We start from the raw sequence: 21,401 nt of genomic DNA, 5'->3' as shown, positions 1-21,401 counted from the left end.
GGATTCTTAGCACAGCTTTTACTGGAGCCCACCAGAGAGAAGACAATTCTACATCTGGTGTTGTGCAATGAACCAGATTTGATTAGGGGCCTTGAAGTAAAGGAGCCATTGGAACGTAGTGACCATAATATGATAAGTTTTAATCTGCAATTTGAATGGTTCAATACCCCAGCAGCGATGGCAGTGGAACTACAATGACAAGTATTTCTGGATATAATGCAGAAGGTGCAGGATCAATTCATTCCAGAGAGGAAGAAAGATCCTAAGGGGAGGCAGGAGCAGCTGTAGCTGATGAGTGAAGTTAAGGACTGTATAAAGATAAAAAAGAAGTATAACATAGCAAAGATGAGCGGGACGCAGGAGGACTGGGAAATTTATAAAGAGCAAGAGAGTACAACTAAAAAGACAATACACGGAGAAAAAATGAAGTACAAAGGCAAATTGGCCAACAATATAAAGGAGGATAGTAAAAGCTTTTTTTAGGTATGTGAAAAGGAAACAAAAAGTAACGACTAAAATTGGGCTCTTGAAGAGAGAAACGGGTGAATTTTTTATGGGGAACAAGAAATTGGCAGAGAAGTTGAATAGGTACTTTGGATCTGTCTTCACTGGGGAAGACACAAGCAATCTCCCAATGTAATAGTGGGTGAAGGACCTAGGGGAATGGATGAACTGAAGGGAATTTATGTTCAGCAGGAAATGGTGTTGGATAGACTATTCAGTCTGAAGGCTGATAAGTCTCCAGGATTTGATGGTCTGCAACCCAGCGTACTTAAGGAGGTGGCTCTAGAAATCATGGATGTATTGGTAATCATCTTCCAATGTTCTATAGAGACAAAACAGAGAATTATAGACCGGTTAGCCTGACGTCAGTGGTGGGAAAGATTCTGGAGTCAATTATAAGAGATGAAATTATGAATCATTTGGATAGCAGTAACAGGATAGGTCAGAGTCAGCATGGATTATGAAGGGGAAATTGTGCTTGACTAATTTTCTGGAATTCTTTTGAGGATGTAACTATGAAGATGGACAAGGGAGAGCCAGTGGATATAATGTACCTGGACTTCCAGAAAGCCTTTGATCAAGTCCCACATAGGAGGTTAGTGAGCAAGATTAGGACACATGGTGTTGGGGGCAAAATACTGACTTGGACTGAAAATTGACTGGCTGATAAGAAGCAGAGAGCAGTGATAAATGGGTCCCTTTTGGAATGGCAGGTGGTGACCAGTGGGATGCCACAAGGTTCGGTGCTGTGACTGCAGCTGTTTATAATATACATTAATGATATAGATGAAGGTATTAAAAGTAATATGAGCAAATTTGCTAATGACACAAAGCTGGGTGGCAGGGTGAAATGTGAGGAGGATGTTATGAGAATACAGGGTGACTTCGACAGGCGAGGTGAGTGGACGGATTAATGGCAGATGCAGTTTAATGTGGATAAATGTACGGTTATCCACTTTGGTGGCAAGAAGAGGAAGGTAGATTACTATCTAAATGAGCTGATAATGTGTTGCTGGAAAAGTGCAGCAGGTCAGGCAGCATCCAAGGAGCAGGAGAATCGACGTTTCGGGCATGAGCCCTTCTTCTATCTAAATGAGGTCAAGTTAGGTAAAGGGGAAGTACAACGAGATCTAGGTCTTCTCGTACATCAGTCAATGAAAGCAAGCATGCAGGTATAGCAGGCAGTGAAGAAAACTAATAGCATGCTGGCCTTCATAACAAGACGAATTGAGTTTAAGAGCAAAGAGGTCCTTCTGCTGCTGTACAGGGCCCTGGTGAGACCATCCCTGGAGTATTGTGTGCAGCTTTGGTCTCCAAATTTGAGGAATGACATCCTGGTTATTGAGGGAATGCAGCGTATGTTCACGAGGTCAATTCCCAGAATGGCGGGACTATCATATGTTGAAAGATTGGAGTGACTGGGCTTGTATACACTTGAGATGAAAAGGATGAGAGGGGATCTGATTGAGAAGTATTAGATTATTAAAGGATTGGACACTCTGGAGGCAGGAAGCATGTTTCCGTTGATGGGTGAGTCCAGAACCAGAGGTCACAGTTTAAAAATAAGGGGTAGGCCATTTAGAACAGAGTTGAGAAGAAACTTCTTCACCCAGAGAGTAGTGGGTGCATGGAATGCTCTGCCCCAGAAGGCTGTGGAGGCCAAGTCTCTGAATACTTTCAAGAAAGAGATGGATGGAGCTCTTAAAGATAGTGGAATCAAGGGCTATGGGGATAAGGCAGGAAAAGGATACTGATTGTGGATGATCAGCCATGATCATAATGAATAGTGCTGCTGGCTTGAAGGGCTGAATGGCCTACACCTGAACCTATTGTCTAATGTTTATTGTTTCATTTGGTAGGTTTATATGATACCTGGGCAATCAATCTTCAACTAACATCACTAAAAGAAATAGATTTTGTGTTTTTTTTGCTGTTCATGGAACTTTATTATGTATAAATTAGCTGAAGCTTTTTCCAATCTTTCCTCCAAAAAGTATTGGAAAGGTTGAAGTCATTATTTTCAGTCCCTTCTCCAAATCTTGTCACTGCAACTGTCTCCTTGGAAACAGTCTGGGATGAATTGTGTGTTATTGCAACATTTGTGTGACATCTGACCCCAATAAATGACTCCTGATCTCATACTCACACCATCACTAAAACTTGAAATTTCTATCTCAGTAGTAACACCCAGCATCATCCATTATACCTCATCTGCTGCTGAAACTGTCATTCATGCCTTTGTTATCTTCAATCTATGTCTCTATTCCAAAGCACTCCTGGCTGGTATACCGACAAACACACCAGCGAGGAACAAGAGCAGGCCATTTGCCTCTTGAGCTTGCTCTACCATTCAGTAAGGTGAGTAATAGATCAACTATTAATAATGTCTCCCACATTCTACCTTCAATAAACTTGAAATCATTCAAAGCATGTTTCAATTCTCATTCACCAATTATTCCCATATTCACTGACCTATATTAACTCTGGGTCCAACAACTTGATTTGAAAATGCTCATCTTCTATTCAAATCTATCCATGCTCTTGTCCTTTCCTGTCTCTGGAGTCTCCTCCAGTCATACAACCTTCCAAACTGTATACAGTCCTCTAATTCTGACCTTTGAGCACATATGATTTCAATTGCTCAGATAATGGTTATTGTACCTTCAGTTCCCCAAGCCCTAACTTGGAAGTACCGTCCTTGCATCTCTCTGCCTTTCTTCCTGTCTTAAAGACACTCTGTAAAATTTATCTCTTTGCTCAGGCTTTTACTTGTCTGACCTAATAACTTCTTATGTGGCTCAGTGTTATCTGTTGTTTAATAAAGCTCCTGTGAAGCATCTTTGGAAATGTTAGTCGGTTATGGGCTCCAAATTATGTTTTTCATTAGCTATTTATAGCTTTCCCGACATTACGACCACAAATGTGCTTTAAAAATATTTTCTGGCTGTAAAGATTCGTGAAATATGTGTTATTGTTGCACATTTTCTCTTTTTGTTTTCATTGTATGTTGAGCGCTCCACACCTTCACCTTGTCAAAGAGTGATTTGGGAGTCTCTGAAGAATGACATCTATGAGGAAGAGCAGGACGAGCTTGAAATGACTGTGGTAGAAAGTCTGTAATTTGTCACAAGAACTGTTGCAAAAGCATTATCTGTATGTAGCTGAAGCACAATCCAATTCTACCTTTTAAACCAAGCAAGCCACATGTGAGAGCACTTCATCTTTATCAACAAACAGAAATATAGAAGTCAGGAACATGCAATAGGCAATTTGGCCCTCCAGCCTGCTCTGACATTCAGTACAATCATGGCTGAGCTTCTCTCTCAATGTCATATTCCCACCTTCTCCCTATATCCATTGCTGCCTTTAAGATCTAAAATATTCCCACTTTTTCTTGAATATATTCAGTAATTTGACCTGCACAGCTTCTGCAGCAGAGAACTCCATAGATTCACTGCCCTTTGCATGAGAAATCTTTTCACATATCAGTCCTGAATTGTCTACCCTTGGTTCTAATCTGTTCAACAAGTGGAAATATCCTCCCGACATCTCATCTATCCAGCAGAAAATGAGGACTGCAGATGCTGGAGCTCAGAGTCGAGAGTGTAGTGCTGGAAAAGCGCAGCAGGTCAGGCAGCATCCAAGGAGCAGGAGAATTGACGTTTTGGGCATAAGCCCTTCATCATTCCTGATGAAGGTCTTATGCCTGAAACGTTGATTCTCCTGCTCCTCGGATGCTGCCTGACCTGCTGTGCTTTTCCAGCACTACAATCTTGAATCTCATTTTTCTAGCCTTGTTAGAAATTTATATGTTTCAATTAGATCCTTCTAAACTCTAGTGGACACAGGCCCAGTCAAACCAATCCCCCCTCAAAAGATAGGCTGAGGATAGGAGGACTAAGTCTAGTGAACATCTGCTGCACTCCCTCTATGATAAGTGTATTTTCTTAAGTATATTGCATTAAATACTCACGGTGTCATCTCACACAGGCTCTGTATAACTACAGTAAGATATCTCTACTTATGAATTCAAATCCTCTTGCAATGAAGACCAGTACAGAGGAAACTCGATTACCCGAAGGACATGGGCGGAGAGTATTTTGTTCAGTTAATTGATTGCCGGATAATCAACGCTGGGTAACATTGTTAGCCAGGCATCAGGACCTTGCGATCTTGTTCGGATGATCCGAAGTTCGATTAATCGAATGCCAGATAATCAAGATTCCTCTGTACACCATTTGTCCTCCTAATTACTTACAGCACCTCCCTAACTATCATTGACTGGTGTACAAGGACCACCCAGGTCCCTTTGTACACTCATGCTTCACAATATTTCACCATTTAAATAATACTCTTCTTCTTTCTATTTTTCAAACCTAAGCAAATAACTTCACATTTAACTACAGTTTTCTGCATCTGTCATGTGTTTGCCCACTCATTTAACTTCTCCTTGAAGCCTCCTTGCCACCAAGCGTTCCATTGCTGACAATAGAGTGTACATACATTTTCATTCTAGCCATGTGCTTCATCTAAATACTGTAGCTCCTCTGTATGTATAGGAATCAATGTGAGGCCCCTCCTTTCCCTTAGTTTACCAAAGGAACTTTGCTTATCCCATTGAAATGTGAGGCTAATCTGTTACTAACTCTGTGCTTGCACAAATAGCTTTTGTCCCGAACGTGCGAATTCCAGTTGGTTTTATCAGCACTACCTCCACAATTTCCCAGTCCCAAGAATTGAGCACATTTCCAGTCAATTATTTCATAGGAACAGAAGTGGCCCAATCAGCCACTTAAGTCTGTCCCATCATTTAAATCATGGCTAATATGCATCTCAAGCCCACTCATCCTCTGGGTAAACTAAAATGGTTTCTAATAACTTATCTTGGATTGTGCACATGATTAATTTTGAAATTGAGGTAGGATACTTATTTGTCTGCAACAGTTGGAATTCATTCCTGGTTAGATACATGAAAAATACATTAATTGATTCCAGAGATAAGGGAGTTGAATCATGTCAAGTTTGGAAAGCTGGGATTGTCTTTCTTAGAGTGCTAAAAGTTGAGAGTGGTATAATAAAAGTATTTGGAATTATGCGATATTTTCTTACAAAATTTAGAGATGGATTAATTGTTCTGGTAATTAATTTGGAAGTCATAGGTCAGAGATTTAACGTAATTAGAAAAAGAACTGGAGGGCAAAGCTATATTTTTTACACAGAGGGCTATTAAGAGTTGAAGAACACTAAAATTACAGCAGAATTGTATTCCATAAGAATTTTTAAATGATAATCAGACATGTATTGAAAAGGATTATGGAGGAAAAAGGGGGTGTAGTACTAAGTAACATTCTTCTGCCAAAGTCCCAGCCGAGTTATGTCAAGTCAAATAGTCTCCTGTACTGTAGAATTCTAGGATTTCTAATTGCTCACATATTGTTACAATATTTCATTATATTAAATAGGTGCAAGATTTTTAATACAGCAGAAAATGAGTTTACTTCATTAAAATCATTTTTAATCAAAGCATCTTGTTTGCAACCTGTGTGACCCAATTTTAAATACTTAACAATGCCTTTAATAAAATCTAGAACCAAGAATTGGCTTCATTTGTTTTAAATTAGTTACTTTATAACTGAATTAGTTAATTTTTAAAAGGTGTCTATTGATGTCTTTGCACTTAAAAAAAGTAGTTAATTTGAAGATCATCCTCAAAGACTTGCAAATGGATGCAATTACTGTAAACTTGTCATTGAGATTAATTCAATACAGGGTGTTGCCAATTATATGGGTGAGCTGGACTTGCAGTGCAATGTTAATTAATACTAATTCAATTTACACTTGTCATAATTTAAGTTTGAACTTATTTGATTTTGGTTGCACGGCCTTATTTGATTCCAGACTCCAAGCCAATATAATCTCATGTAGTATTATCAAACAATTCCATACACGTTGCTGTTTTCTTGTTTATAAATACACATAATAGTTTTCATATCATAAAAAAAAAGAACTTTAGGTTTTGTAATGATTATAGCTGCTCTGAATGGTCTTATGGTCCACACCTCAGAGGTCATTTTCAAAACTCACTTAGTCTGGAAGTTTATCATAACATGTCCAAACATATAAATAATAACTATAGCTTCTCTGAAAAATAATAGCAATTCAGTTGTGATATTATCTAAATAATTGAGTTAGGAGTTCTGATAGTTCAGATAACTAAATTAGAATTCCTGAATGAGTGCTGATCTTTAGATAACAAGATGACAGTGCATTGAGTATACCTTTAACTTGCATTAACAAGCTTGTATTTTTAAAATGTGAGAGCCAGAATCAGACAATTAAAATAGTTTTGAAATTTCCCACAGACAGCCATGAATTGCAGGATTGCTTGAGTTTTCAAATGCAGTGCAAAGATTACTCTACTTGTGATTACTGTGAAGTCCAGATTCCAGAGTATGTAAAACATTCTGTCATAGGACTAATGTCTATGTAGATGACTATAACCATGGGAAGCCTTGATGTTGAGCTGGTAGTTCTTGAAGAAGCTTTGTTGTCTCTTTGATGAACTTCCTTTATTCTGTCTTCACTGCATATCATGCACCAGCTGAGACAGCTGAGAGCCTGCTGACTTCTCTTTGCCAGCAATAGCTTCATTACTACAAACAGGTGCTTTGGAGTAGAGAGAGAGGAAGATGCATCCTTCTCATCACATTCATTTCAAGTTATTAAACATTTGGCTTCAGCTCTTTGCCTTCACCTTCATCTGACCACCATGCAAAGAAAATATGCAGATAAGATTGACCAGAAGATTTAGAAAGGATTAAAGAATTGATTCCTCACTAGTAGTTTAGAGTGTACTCAGCTAAGTCCAGTTAAGAGGTAATTCTAGAAAATGGTTTTGATTTTGTTACAATTCAAAACAAAATATGAAATAGCTATTTTCATGTTAACAATATACAATGCTGGTTGGTAATATCAAAGAGTTAGTGTAATAGAAGTCACAAGAGTCAATAGCTTCTGTATTTTTATAAAGTTTTATAAATGGCTTGTATTTATATCAGGAATTTCATGATTATTTGATGTCCAAAAGTGTTTTACTGCAAGAAAGTACTTTTGATGTGTAGTCACTTGACTGCCCATACTTTGTTTCAGAAATCTTGGCAGCCAATTTGGACACAGCAAACCCAAACAAATAAAATAAAATGCTTACTGGATTATCTGTTTTTGTGATGTTAATTGCACAATCAATATTCATCAGGACACCAGGGATAACTCCTCTGCGAGAACGAGAATTAGAATTATGTTTTATTGTCACATGTATTGAAGTGCAGGAGTACAGGAGTACAGTGAAAAGTGTACAATGTCATCACTCACGGCACTGTCTTAGACACAGACAGATACAAATCTTAGGCAGTAAAATGGATTAAGTACAAAGATAGAGAAATAAAGAAAAAGAACCAGAAGCTCTACATTACAGTTCATCATAGTATAAATTCAACATTGAGGACGTCAGCATTTAGGGCAGGAATGGGAGCAGGGGACAAAATGTAGAGGAAGAAGTTCCTTTCAGGCAGTAACAGATGCCAAGGACTTAGAAAGAAAAAAATAGAAGGCACAGAGTCAGGGGGAAGAGGGAATTCAAACACTTTGGTTGGGGATGGAAATACTAGGAAAACGCCTTGAGTGGAGTCTTGTTTGTTTGAGACTAATGTGGGGTAAGCCGAATAGCAGAAGTACCTTGGATTGTGAAGCTTTCCTGTGCAATTACATTCTCTTGGATCATTTTATATTCATGTATAAGTGAAACATCAAGTTGTTTAGGCAGTCAAGCAGCAAGTTCTGCCCCCTTTCAGGGGGCCTTCCGGCTGCTAAGATCCAGGCTCTATATTTAAAATGCATCCAGACAGAACCTTACTGTCACATCCTCAGCCAATGCTGATCACTCCAACATAACGAATGAAATCTTGCAATGGTAACAAAAGGTAGCATCACAGCTGCCTCCCTACAGAATTTCCAAAAGGCTGTTAAGGAGAGAAGGGTTGTTCTTTTCCTTATGAATGGCAACAAGAACCATCTGGACCAATGAGGCAACCTGGACAAAAGTGACTTTGGAGAACAGGAACCGTGGGCAATTCAACAGAACCCAATTACTGCCCCACAAGAGGATGAATGGCCTGCTGCTCTTGGCCAGGGTTTGCTTCTCTATCTAATCAATGCTCTGTGCTTTTGTGTCGTAAGCTCACCTCTGCACAGGACTGCCATATAGGAGGTTGAATACCAGCATCTGGGTGGCACGGTGACTCAGTGGTTAGCACTGCTGCCTCACAGCACCAGTGACCCAGGTTAAATTCCAACTTCGGGTGACTGTCTGTGTGGAGTTTGCACATTCTCCCTGTTTCTGCGTAGATTTCCTCCGGGTGCTCCAGTTTCCTCCCACAGTACAAAGATGTGCAGATTAGGTGAAGTGGCCATGCTAAATTGCCCATAGTGTTAGGTGCATTAGTCAGAGGGAAATGGGTCTGGGTGGGTTACTCTTCGGAGGATCGGTGTGGACTTGTTGGGCCAAAGGGGCTGTTTCTACACTGTAGGGAATGTAATCTAATCTCATCAGGTACATTACACCTAATCATTGCCTATGAATTCATTGCATTTAGCAATGTGGTATTATTTATTATACTGTGTTACAGTCTCTCAGGCAATTACCGGGGTTCACACTTAAAACATAAAAAGAGCTGCAAAAGCCACTGAACTTGAAATGTTAATTCTGTTGCTGTCTCCACAGATGTTGCCAGATGTGCTGAATTTCTCCAGTACTTTCTGTTACTGAATCTGCAGTTCATGCATCATCAGCACACTGATCTTTCATCTCGACAAGAGATAGTGTCTGTCTGAAAGCTTTCATCACAGGCTTGCATGGGTTGAGGAAACATGATTTGTGATGAACACCTCATAAGTATCTCAAGTAGAGACAGAATGATTTATTGACTTGCATCATCTCAAGCTCTTTGATGACACTGAACCACCTATCATTCACAACCCTCTAAGCATTTAACATTTCCAATGTTAATTTCCATTTAACATTTCTTCTTATTAATAATGCAAACAGACATTCACATCTCTTGAACTCTATCTCTATCTGTATGCAGGAAAAATACTCATGTATCCATGTTAATACCTCCCATTGCTTCTGTCCCTCAGGAGACAACTGTTCACAACCAGGGTGAACATACCCAAATAATGTCCCAGCTTCCACACCAATTTCTACCAGCACATTGCAACAAACTCTCAAGGAAGAACAGTTATGAGTCTCAGAGCATGCATCAGAAATGCCATTTCTCCCTACATTCCACCAGTACAGACATTCACCTGATTGGGTAATGTATCTTGAGTCAACTTGGTGTCACATTCCAGTGAGCACACTCTGATGTGGGCCTTCAGCTGGAGGATGAATAAACAACTGAAACAGGCGCTTGAAGGAATGCTGAAGAACAGGCCGCCACTGAGCCCAGTACAGATGTTGAGCCTCTGGGCTTAACCTTTAATGATCCAATGGAGATGCATAAACAAGCAAGGGAATGTCTGTCAGAGGTATCAGCAATCATGTGCAGACTGGATTGAAGATCTGCCCAAGTTCAGTCCAAAATCAATGGCTCCTGGCTGCGACTGCAAGGCTATCTCCATGGACAGGGTAATGTCAGTTGTGGAGCAGCTAGTAAGATGATCAATGTCTATTGCTGCATGCTGGATACCTTCACTCCATTGCTAGAATATTAACTAACAAGCTGGGCAAGATGCTGGTTGACTTTAACCTCTCTGCAGGAGACACAACCTCTTATGGGATGGGGCAGGTACATTGCATATTAACATTGAGAAGGAGTGCACACCTTGCAATACTGAGCAGCAAAATGCCTCCATTAAGTCACACCAAAGAATTCTACCTGTACCTGTACCTGTACCTATATTTGTACTTGTACCTGTACTTGTATCGATGTAGGAGGTCGCCCCAGCAAGTCAGAACCTTCCACATCCCAGACCACCAGAGGATGCATATCAAAGTCACCTGAAGCAAAGTAGTCTGCAGGCTTCATCAAGGTCAGCTATGAATGACAAGGTGGCAACAAGATGGAATTGTAAGGAAAGAAATATCAAAGAAGAGTTAAGCAAATGGATGCATGGGTGCCATCCCTGTACAAATTTACACTTTGTACAACAGTCCTGTGACCTCTCTCACTGCTTTAAGGCTTCTCACTAGGAATGTTTTCCTTGTAGACTAACTTGATGGGCAATAATTGCCATGGATACATCAATGTGCTTTGTGCGCAGCAGTACAAAGAGTGCTGAGGCTATCATTCACTGCTGTCCTTTGGAAAGAACAGAACTTCCAGAAAGCCAAACGTTAAGCTTGATGATTGATTTTGGGACTCATCAGTGTAGTTTGTATCTTAGTGATGATGTGCAGACTGGATTGAAGGTTTCCCCCTCCTGTAAATTCTCATCCCACTGTTGAGCTGGCTTGTGCAGGTTGCTTCAAGCCATCACTAAGCTGGAGATAGTGCCTGGTACATACTGGAGTGCTCCTCCTGAGCAGTCTAAGGAATTGAAGCACATTTCAGAAGACTGTTTGATGACATGAATGAATGATATAGTGAATGTATGAAACCTACGGTGTGCATAACATTTTTACCCCCATGCCTTTAATTTTCATCTACAGGCCTGTGAATGCTCCTTCAAAACTGAATGTAGAATAACTGCCTTGCAGCATCATCACTGCTGCTTAATCACAGGACCCCTTTTAGTCAATGGTTACTGAACGTCAGGATGTTGGTGCTTGGAGCTTCATTTTGCAGAAAGTCCTTTCCCTTCAGTACAAAGGCCTTAACTGATTCCTTGCACAATGGATTTTTTTCAGTATATATTTTAATTCCCTCAGTTGGGCGTGTTTGCACTGAGCAGGAATATGTGCAAATTGATTATGGACTTGTCCCAGCTGTACTGTGTATTGTTTGAGAGCCCTTTTATTAAAACATGATTTAGAGAAAAGATAATGGTAGATAACATTTCCTTTAAGTTGTTCACCAACTTGAATATATTTTTTGGTTCCCATACCTGTAGATGGCCTTCACCTTTCCTCTGGTGTCCTTTATATCCTTCTTTAATTCATACCTCCTCATGTCAAGTCACCACTTCTCTCGATATTCCTGCTCTTTCTCATGATAGCACTCCCTTCCAGATCCCCATGCCCAGCCCTCCTCTGTTACCATCCTTTATACAGATTACTTCCTCATTGTTCATCCCAAGCACATCTATTTACTCAACTGTGAATTCAGCTCCCACCTATCCATGTCCATTCCTATCAGTTTTACTCTCCTGTCTCCATTCCAGTCTGCTTCCTCTATTCTCCAGAATCATTCCAGTACTCCCAAGAACACGCTCTTGAAGTTCCAATCCTTACTGTTCCTTTGTAACAAGCCCACCTTTCTGAAGCTTTTCTAATAGAATCTTTTTTTCATTTCAGCCCTCTTTTCAATCAAGCTTTGCTTTTCTCCACTGGTGGGTTTGCTGGTGTAAGCCAGTATGGTTGCCTCACTTGGGCAGGGTGTAGGCCCAGTCCAGCCTTCACCACTTACACTGCTGGTGTTTAAGAACTACATGCGACACCATACTGCTGCTCCTGATTTTTAAGTGGTGGAGGGAGTGGATGTTTGTGGATGTGTTGGAGATAAAGTGGCTGCTTTGTCTTGGATAATACCAAACTTCTTGAGTGTTGTTGAGCTGCATTTATCAAGGCAAGTCTGGAATATTGTGTTCAATTCTTGTCTTCCTCCTACTGGAAGGATGTTGTGAAATTTGAAAGGATTCGGAAAAGCTTTACAAGGAAGTTGCCATGGTTGGAGAATTTGAGCTTTAGGGAGAGGCTGAACAGGCTGGGGCTTTTTTCCTTGGAGTGTTGGAGGCTGAGGGGTGACCTTGTAGAGGTTTATAAAATCATGACGGGCATGGATAGGGTAAATAGACAAGGTCTATTTGCTGAGGTGGGAAGTCCTGACTGGAGGGCATAGGTTTAAGGTGAGAGTGGAAAAAATTAAAAGGGACCTAAAGGGCAACTTTTCATGCAGAGGGTGGAGCATCTATGGAATGAGCTGCCAGAGGAAGTGGTGAAGGCTGGTACAATTACAACTTTTAAAAGGCATCTGAATAGGAAGGCTTTAGAGGGTTATGGGCCAAGTGCTGGCAAATGGAACGAGATGAAGTCAGGATATCTGTTCGATACGGATCAGTTGGACCAAAGGGTCTGTTTCCATACTGCACATCTCCTCGGGAGGTTGGGAGTATTCCATCAGAAGGGAGGGGGAAAAGAGTGATAACTACTTAATTGGAGTTCTTTGAAGGAGTAACATGCACTGTGGATAAGGCAGAGCCTGTAGGTGTAATATAATTTTTGAATTTCCAGAAGGCATTTAACAAAATGACACAGAAATGATTAGTGCAGAAAATTGAAGCTTTTGGTGCACTGGGTAACATATCAGCATACAAAGAAAATCAACCGGCTGGCATTAAACAGAGAGTAGGCATAAATAGAAACAGAAGCAGAAGTCGCTGGAAAAGCTCAGCAGCTCTGGCAGCATCTGTGAAGAGAAATCAAATTAATGTTTTGGGTCCGGTGACCCTTCCTCCACAGAGTGGAAGTCCTGCAGGAAGCTGTGTAGAGATGACAGTTTTGTACATTTTGTATCAATCTCTTCGATGAAAAGAGTTAAGGCAAGATAATTAAGTTAACAAAAATAGATGAGAGAGTGTGTTGTGAAGAGAAAGGAAGGATGCATCCTGATTATAGATGCATTGAGAGAGTCGACGAAAATCTGGCAGATGGAGTATAATGTGTGATGATGTGAAGTTGTTCACTTTGACAGGAAGAATAAAAAGCAGAGTAATACTAAAATAGAGAACAACTGCAGACTTCTGAGGTGCAAAGGAAACTAAGTGTCTTAGTGTGAGTCAAGGATTTTAACTTGCAAATAAAGCAAATAGTTATGGTCAATAGAACACTATCCTTTACTAGGAATGGGACTGAGCATAAAGGAAAGTGAAATAACTCTGCAGAAGCAGGTATTCCATCACCAAGTCACTCTTGATTTTCACATAAACAGTCCTTGTTTCTACTACTGCCTCTTCAGAGCTAGCTGTTAGAGCGAACAAGATGTCTGGCACTTCCCTTTTTATCTGTCAGCCAGGGCTCCCTGATTGCACCAGCTTAACAACTCCAATCAGGGAACTCACAATCTATGAGGTCCAATGGGCTGACCTTGTTACAATCGCTAAAGGTAAGGATGTATTGTTTCTGTTATTTAGGACATTGGCAAGGCCCATCTTGAACACTGTGCGCAGTTTTGATCTTGTTTAATAAACAGGATGTAATTATGTCAGAGGCAATTCAGAGCATTTAATATCTGGAATGAGAGGGTTGTCTTTTCAGAAAAAGATTGACAAACTGGGCTTGGTTCTACAAGAATTTGGATGAGTGAAGGCTGATTTGAATCAAGATTTGGAGATGCCGGTTTTGGACTAGGGTGTACAAAGTTAAAAATCACACAACACCAAGTTATAGTCTAACAGGTTTAATTGGAAGCACTATCTTTCGGAGCGCCGCTCCTTCATCAGGTGGTCACAACCATCTAATGAAGGAGCGGCACTCTGAAAGCTAGTGCTTCCAATTAAACCTGTTGGACTATAACCTGGTGTTGTGTGACTTTTAGATTTGAATCAAGTGTATAAGCTACTGAACTGTCTTGACAAGGTGGCATGCATGTGGGGAGGGGAGAGGGTGGGGATGGGGTGTGATAGTGAATTCAGGACTAGAGGAAATTTTTCAGTATTTCGAGGTTGCCCTTTTCATGCAGGTTTCCTCAGTTTTGACCTGCCCTTATAGCTACAGTATTTAAATGGCTAGTCCAGCTCTGTTTCTGGTCACTGGTCCTTTCTTTCGGTTTCTTTGTTAAATTTGCCTTCATGCAACATGTATTATGTATATGAAGTTAAGATTTCTTAGGTGTATTTCAGCCACACTATCCAAATAAATTGGAAATTTCAGATATCTTACTTCTTTGATTTTGATGTTAGAAGGAGGAGTGTTCCACCTAATGTCCCATTAAACATTTCGACCAAGTTCGACCTTGCCCCAGCTTCACTCCACTTGTACAGTGTACATCCAACTAAATCACACCCCAGTTTGAGCACAATATAATTTACATGCCAACGAACCAAAAATAAATAGTAATTAGCAATGCTTAAATTGAAAAATTTGATTTTGCCCTCAAGTTAATCTTTATGGTCATTTAATGTATATTATTTTATGGTGCGTCAATTATTTGAAACAATCCAGAGCTACTTGAATTCAGTCCAATGACAAATCTGATAATTGAGCCTGCAAGCATATTTGTGTGGTCAGAGCAATTGTTAAGATAGTATCAGTCTATCAACAAACCATCATCATTCTAGCATTTGAATCACAATTTCTTTGAAAGGTTTTGCTAAGAACTTCTCTGTTGACTTATAACAAGATTATAAATAAATTTTGTTTCGATGTGCAGTGTCTAAACTATAACTCTTGGACATTACTTGGCTCCCAAGTCCTGACAATGCAGACAACCCATTTCCAACCCAGGACCAAAGGCTATGAAGCCTTTGTTGTGGTGCTATGAATACAAATGCTCAAATTTTTTGAAGTGATTTTGCAATTGGATTGAAGTATAGTGATTTAGAAATTTTTAATTTGAGTACTTTTTAAAAATTCTGATGTCATTAAAACAAAAGTAGAACTTCATCTTCTTTAATTTTTGCATAGTTTCTGAGGTCTGACCATGATGAGAAACCTGGTGAGTTAACAAACAGAGTGTGAGGGAATAGGATTGTCAGAAGAGGGCATCGATGGAATGAATAGGTACCAACTTGAGTAGGGCCTGTAAAGGATCATGGAGGGTTAGATTTTGGAATGCAGGGCAGTTGGGTCCATGGAGAGTGAGTGAGGGAATGGGGTAGCACTGGTTGGAGATGAACGGGGCATGTTGTGGGGGAGGGGCAGTCTGTGTTTTCCATTTTTTTACAACTGGGCCCTAATCCTGAATCACCCAAGATGGATTCTTTACACACCCCACCTCTGGAACTCACTGTTTTGTTTTCAGGAGTGACTGGTCCAACTCCTGTTTGCACCTGTCCTCCCGCATCGATAGTAACCTATCAGGGGATGCTTTCTCCTGAGTTGGATTTGCAATGACAGGAATTTCCTGACTCTGGGGTTGCAAAACCTGATGCCTGCTGCACTATTCCTATTCCTATTCTGATTACACCTTCCACTATATAGCACACGGCTTTTATAAAGGATCAGCAGGCCCCCTGAAGCCAGTGTCAATCTCATTTGAAGTGTACAAATTATGGTCGTATGATGTTCATAGAAACCAAATTTCAATTTCAATTTCAATGTCTAAAGATATCATGTGGCAAGCAACCAAATCAGTGAACCTCGATAGGGATTAATTACTTCTTACAATACAACGTGGAGTCACCTCTTGGTTAGCATTAAACCAGAACAAACAAGCCCAACTCAATTTGAAAACACAATTGGAGAAAATGAGACTGTACAAAAGTTTGAGAAAATAAAAATCAATGTTAGTAACCATTGCATAAATTCAAGGAAGTGAATTCAATGGAAACTAGTTCCAATTGGTGGCTGAAGCCTGAACTCAGCAATTCACAGGAGAAGCTTGGCATAAGATTGTTAAAAGTGTAAGTTTGATTTAATATTAGTTTAGGTAATGCATTCCCAGAGCTCAGGTGATGCCACTTCTTATCTGCTCAAAGCTCCATGAAAGATCAGCCTTCAATGATTCCAGGCACTCCCTCTTCGCATTGTCCCTGTACCATTTTTCCTTCTTTCATTTACTACTGCTCTCTGTTTCCCTAATGAAACAATGAACATCAGAAACACATCCTGCAGTGAACTAAAGGTATCTTTGGTATATTCGACTAATTAATATCATGGTGCATTGGGACTTGAGTGTGCAGCTCATCACACCATCTTTCTTCTGTTCTGTTAAAAGTATTTATATTTTAAAGAGCTTGGAACTGAATATTAGAATATCAACTGTCCATCAGATATTTCAATAACTAGTACATTTATTATCATCTGCCGGCACTGCTCATAAACAAAGCTTTTCACTGCACTTCGGTACATGTGGCAATAAATAAAATCAACCAATCAAATTAAACCTGGAAGCTTTTAATATCCAAAATGCAATGCCAAATTTGCTCTGGAGGAACAGTGAATGGACCCTGCCATTACTTAGACATACCCTTGCTCATTTAATCCCCACAATACTTTGTGCTGCTTTTGTTAGAAATGTTCCCATCTGGGACCTGAGTCAATGGAGCAGGCAGTTATGTACCTCCTTAACTTTTTGAATCCATCACGTTGAATTGTAAAATTAACACTGCGAGCTGTGAACAATAGAATCTAAGTTGGAGTCAGTGAGTTCACTATCAAATCAGGCAAGGAAAGAGAAATCAGGAGAGGAAATAAAAATTGCAGCAAGACTGGAAGGAATAGGATAAAAAATGAAAATGAATAAAAAAGACAATTTGACAGTAGTGTTTGAGCAGTTGCACCTATTTCAATTAGCAAATACAGAGACAATGAAAGGGCAAAATGATAGACCATTTGGATCTACCCTTGCCCCAACTGTCTTTTAAAAGGTTAATGCCTAGATTCTCCTCTCAACAGAGTAGAAGGTGTTCTTAAAGGTTATCTATCACCTTAATTCTGGTACAATAAAATCTGCAGTCCCATCCCATAAAACCAACAGTTCTCTCTCTAAAGTCTTTCAGAAATAAGCTCTGCTACATTTACAGAACATCTAGGGGCCTGACTGCTCTTTGCGCTCTCATTTTTGCTCACAATAATCACTGCTGCAATATTAATGTTGATATAATGCATTGTAACGTGTTCGTGGGGTGGATACCAGAATAATGAGGCCATTTTATGTGTTGCTATTGAAGCTTGGTATTCATTGAAGACTATCTGCATAATAACATGGTAGTACTTTAAACTAAATAGAAAATGATAATACCATTGTGAGTATTGTACAGGCCTATTGTAGAAGTTGTGAACCAGAAGAACGTTTAAATTGCAGAGACTAAACAAGAATATGGCAAAGGCAAAGTGGTTTTGAGAGATTTTAATGTTATTAAAGATTGGGATAACCAGATTCACCCACATCAGGAAGGTAGGGAATTTCTTGAGTGTATTCAGTGAAAGAAATAAGTCCTGAGACTCTTTTCTGCAAAACTTAATTAATGTGAGGCCAACAGTAAATCTTAAATCTGAGATTGATAGATTGTTGTTAATCTAAGGTAATACTGGATATAGGGATAAAAGGGGTATATGGAGTAAGGTCACAGATCAGCCATAGATTCATTGAATGGTGGATCAAACTTGAGAAACTAAATGGTTTGCTCCTGTTACTGTTGTTACTGTTTTCACATTGTATTGGCATTCTTGAATCAGTGTCCATTTGAAGAGTGGGACCTTTTTGTTTTCCTTTCACTAAGGAAGGCCATATCTCCCCCAGTTTTATGGAGCAATGTTCATCTCTTTCAATTTTAGTCCAGATAGCAGTCAGTCTGCAGGAATCTGCTCATCAGCTCACCTTACCTTTGAGCTGCTAAGGTCAACTGAAATGTGGCCTTAGGATTGTAAGGGATGTGCGACCAATGTGGTTGATGATATTGAAGTGTAACCTTACACATGCATGCACAGCATCCATCCAACTGAGCTATACTATTCAGTGAGATATGATAGAACAAAACATTACAATGCTAAGATACATAGATTCCCCACACTGTGGATGCAAGTCATTTGGCCCATCATGTCTACATTGACTCTCCCACCCATAGCCCCACCATTTTCTGGTAACCCTGCATTTCCTATAGCTGACCCATCTATCTCTGGATGCTATTGGCAATTTAGCATGGCAAATCCATCTAACATGTACATCTTTGGACTGTGAGAAGAAACTGAGCACCTGGAAGAAACCCACGCAGACATGGAGAGAATGTATAAACTCCACACAGACAGTTGGCCAAGACTGGAATTGAAACCCGGGTGCTGTGAGGCAGCAGTGAGCTGCCCCTAAAAGAATGCTCCAATTCCAGTACTATTTTACTTTGCACTTTAAGGCATGCCTGCTCATGGAGATACCTGCTTGGAGTATTGCCAAGTGTGGGTGTCTGCAAATACACTGTCCCTGAGGCTGCTTACTCCTTATCACTAAGTAAGGCTCGATAAATTCCTTATGGACTGTTACACACCTTTATTTACATCTGTACATATGTTCCCAAATACAGCACTCTAGTTTCATGTCCAAGACCTTCCTCTTAACATGCCCATTCTTGGCAGGTGTCTAGTCTGTTACTGATGTGTCATTAGGTACTTCATTGTGATTTACTTCAATCCCATTATAGCATAGCTCCCTGAAGTTTGTCCATTATTCCCCAATTTCTGAGTAGTTTACTTTTACATATTTTCAGAGTCTTTCTAAGAATTGTACTCATTATTGCCATAATGACTGTTATCAGCATTATCACTATCTTTTCCCCTGGTCCCCCCATTCGAACACCTTATCAAGGTCCACATTTCACAAATGGAGTCAAATCTGGAACTCTGTGTGTTTAATTCTGGTTTGCTTGAGTTGAACTCTAGGATCATGGTGTACTATGTTGTATCATTGTGTATGCTGTCTGATGTAACATAAATGTGGCTGTCCCTCTGAACTTATGAATGTATGAATTAAAGTAGAAGCAGGCCATTTGATCCTCCAAGCCTACTCCACCATTCAATAAGATCATGGCTGATCAGTTCGTGTAATGAATTCCACATTCCCTTCTCTGCTCAATAACCATTAATTCCCTTACCCAGCAAGAATCCATTTACTACTGCATAAAAAAACATGTTCCCACTGCCTTCTGAGCCAGAGTGCCAAAGTTGCATAGCCCTCTGAGTGGAAAAAGAAATCCCCCTATCTCTCCTTTGAATGGGGCAACCGCTAATTGTCAAACATTTTTCCCTAGTTCTGGACTCACACACTATAGGAATCATCCTTTCCACATCCACCTTTTGAAGAACATTTAGAATTTTGAAAACACACAGCAGGTCAGGCAGCATCCAAGGAGTAGGAGAACCGATGTTTTGGGCATAAGTCCTTTGTCAGAACTCTCCTTAATCAACTCTGATCTCCAGCAGCTGCTATCCTCACATTCTCCCAGAATTTTGGAAATGTCAATTAGATCACCCTTTGGTCTTCTAAACTCCTGTAAAACCAAGCTGAGCCTCTCCAATGTTTTCTCATAAGACAATCACACTCAATGATAATCATACTAGATTTCAATTCTTGGTTGGAGTAAGGTTCCTGTTCTTTTGTATGTTTCTTCAGTCTAGGTAAAAACAATGACGGCAGATGCTGGAAACTAGATTCTGGATTAGTGGTGCTGGAAGAGCACAATGGTTCAGGCAGCAGATCTCAGTTGATTGGTTTGTCTGATGACCTTGCCTCCTGACTTCCTGATCCTTAACCAGACTTCTGAATTGGCTTTAAAGTTAAGAGAGTTTTTTGCTTGCATCCAGAGTTGTTTCAACTCTACTGCTTTCTCCTGTGTTTTTCTCTAGTTGTTTTACTTTCTCGTAGTTTTGGGAGGTTATGTTTGGCCTGAGGTTGTGTTCTAAGAATGCTGTATCTGTTTATAACCTCCATCCCATTAGTACATCTGCTGATGAGTACCAATTACTCAACACTGTTGCTGGATAGAGCTAAGTCTCAGCCTGCACGCTAATGCATCAGTGACTTCACAATCTTAATTGCTCTACCTACCTCTATGTTAGGTAGAAGATGGAGGACAAAACTTCTTTATCAGTGTCTGATCATTGAGTATGTTGTAATTGAATGAGACTGTCACTTCAATCCATCTTGAATAATAGTCAACCAAGGCTAACATGAAAATCCAACAACAATCAAACAAATCTATTTCTAAACTATCCCATAGTCTTTCCACAAAAGTTTGTTTTATTCATTAATAGAATGTGGCCATACTGATGAGGCCAATCCTTCATTGCCCCAAGATGGTGATGGTAAGCAGCTTTCTTGAGTCCCTTCAGTCCTTGTATGTTCGTGCAGCCATGCTGCTATCAGGAAGGGAGATACAGGATTTTGATCCAGTGATAGTTAAGGAACGGTGATATAGTTCCAAGGCACAATTGTGTGTGGCTTAGAGGGGAGCCTATAGGTGGTGTTGGCTTCACACAAGTTCTGTGCTTATCCCTCTAGATGGTAGAGGTAGGATATTGAAAGGTTCTGTTTTGTTCAAATCTTGGCTCTGTAACTGGGAATAGCACACATTGACAAGACAAAATACAAGCCTGTATATCTCTAATGTCACTTCTATCCCCGTGGGTACCACTGTATGCCCCACTTCTGCCCCCATGGTGGTGTCACTTCCATTGGTGATGTCAGTCCTGACCCCATAACCATGCCCACTCTAGTGGCAATGTCCGCCCCAATTCCAGCTCCAGCCCCACACCAGGCCCTAGTTCCCAGCCCTGCAATGTTTATACCATTCCCCCAGGCCTCCCTCATACTGAGGATGAATGGTCAGTCCTCAGCAAAGGCCTCACCTTCATCCCTCTAAGCTCCTAGATTAATGGGTTCGACTCCCATTGCGACCTTGAACATTTCTCCTGCTGCCTTTGCCTCCGGGCCCACCTTTTCAACCAGGAGACCCACTGACCTTCTGAGGACCCTTTTTCATGTCTCCAACACATCCCATCCACCTGGACACCCCGTGCTGGCCTGTTACCC

The 21,401-nt window shown here is 40.3% G+C and overlaps 1 protein-coding gene across 1 annotated transcript in view; it reads left to right on the top strand.

Moving 5' to 3' along the window:
• LOC140476947 (zeta-sarcoglycan) overlaps positions 1 to 21,401 on the top strand; it is a 956,705-nt gene that overhangs the window by 267,640 nt on the left and 667,664 nt on the right. The gene's annotated exons all lie outside the window — the stretch shown is intronic.

Source organism: Chiloscyllium punctatum, chromosome 1, assembly GCF_047496795.1.
Source record: "Chiloscyllium punctatum isolate Juve2018m chromosome 1, sChiPun1.3, whole genome shotgun sequence".
Lineage (NCBI taxonomy): Eukaryota > Metazoa > Chordata > Chondrichthyes > Orectolobiformes > Hemiscylliidae > Chiloscyllium > Chiloscyllium punctatum.
This window is presented reverse-complemented; position numbering and strand designations above follow the sequence as displayed.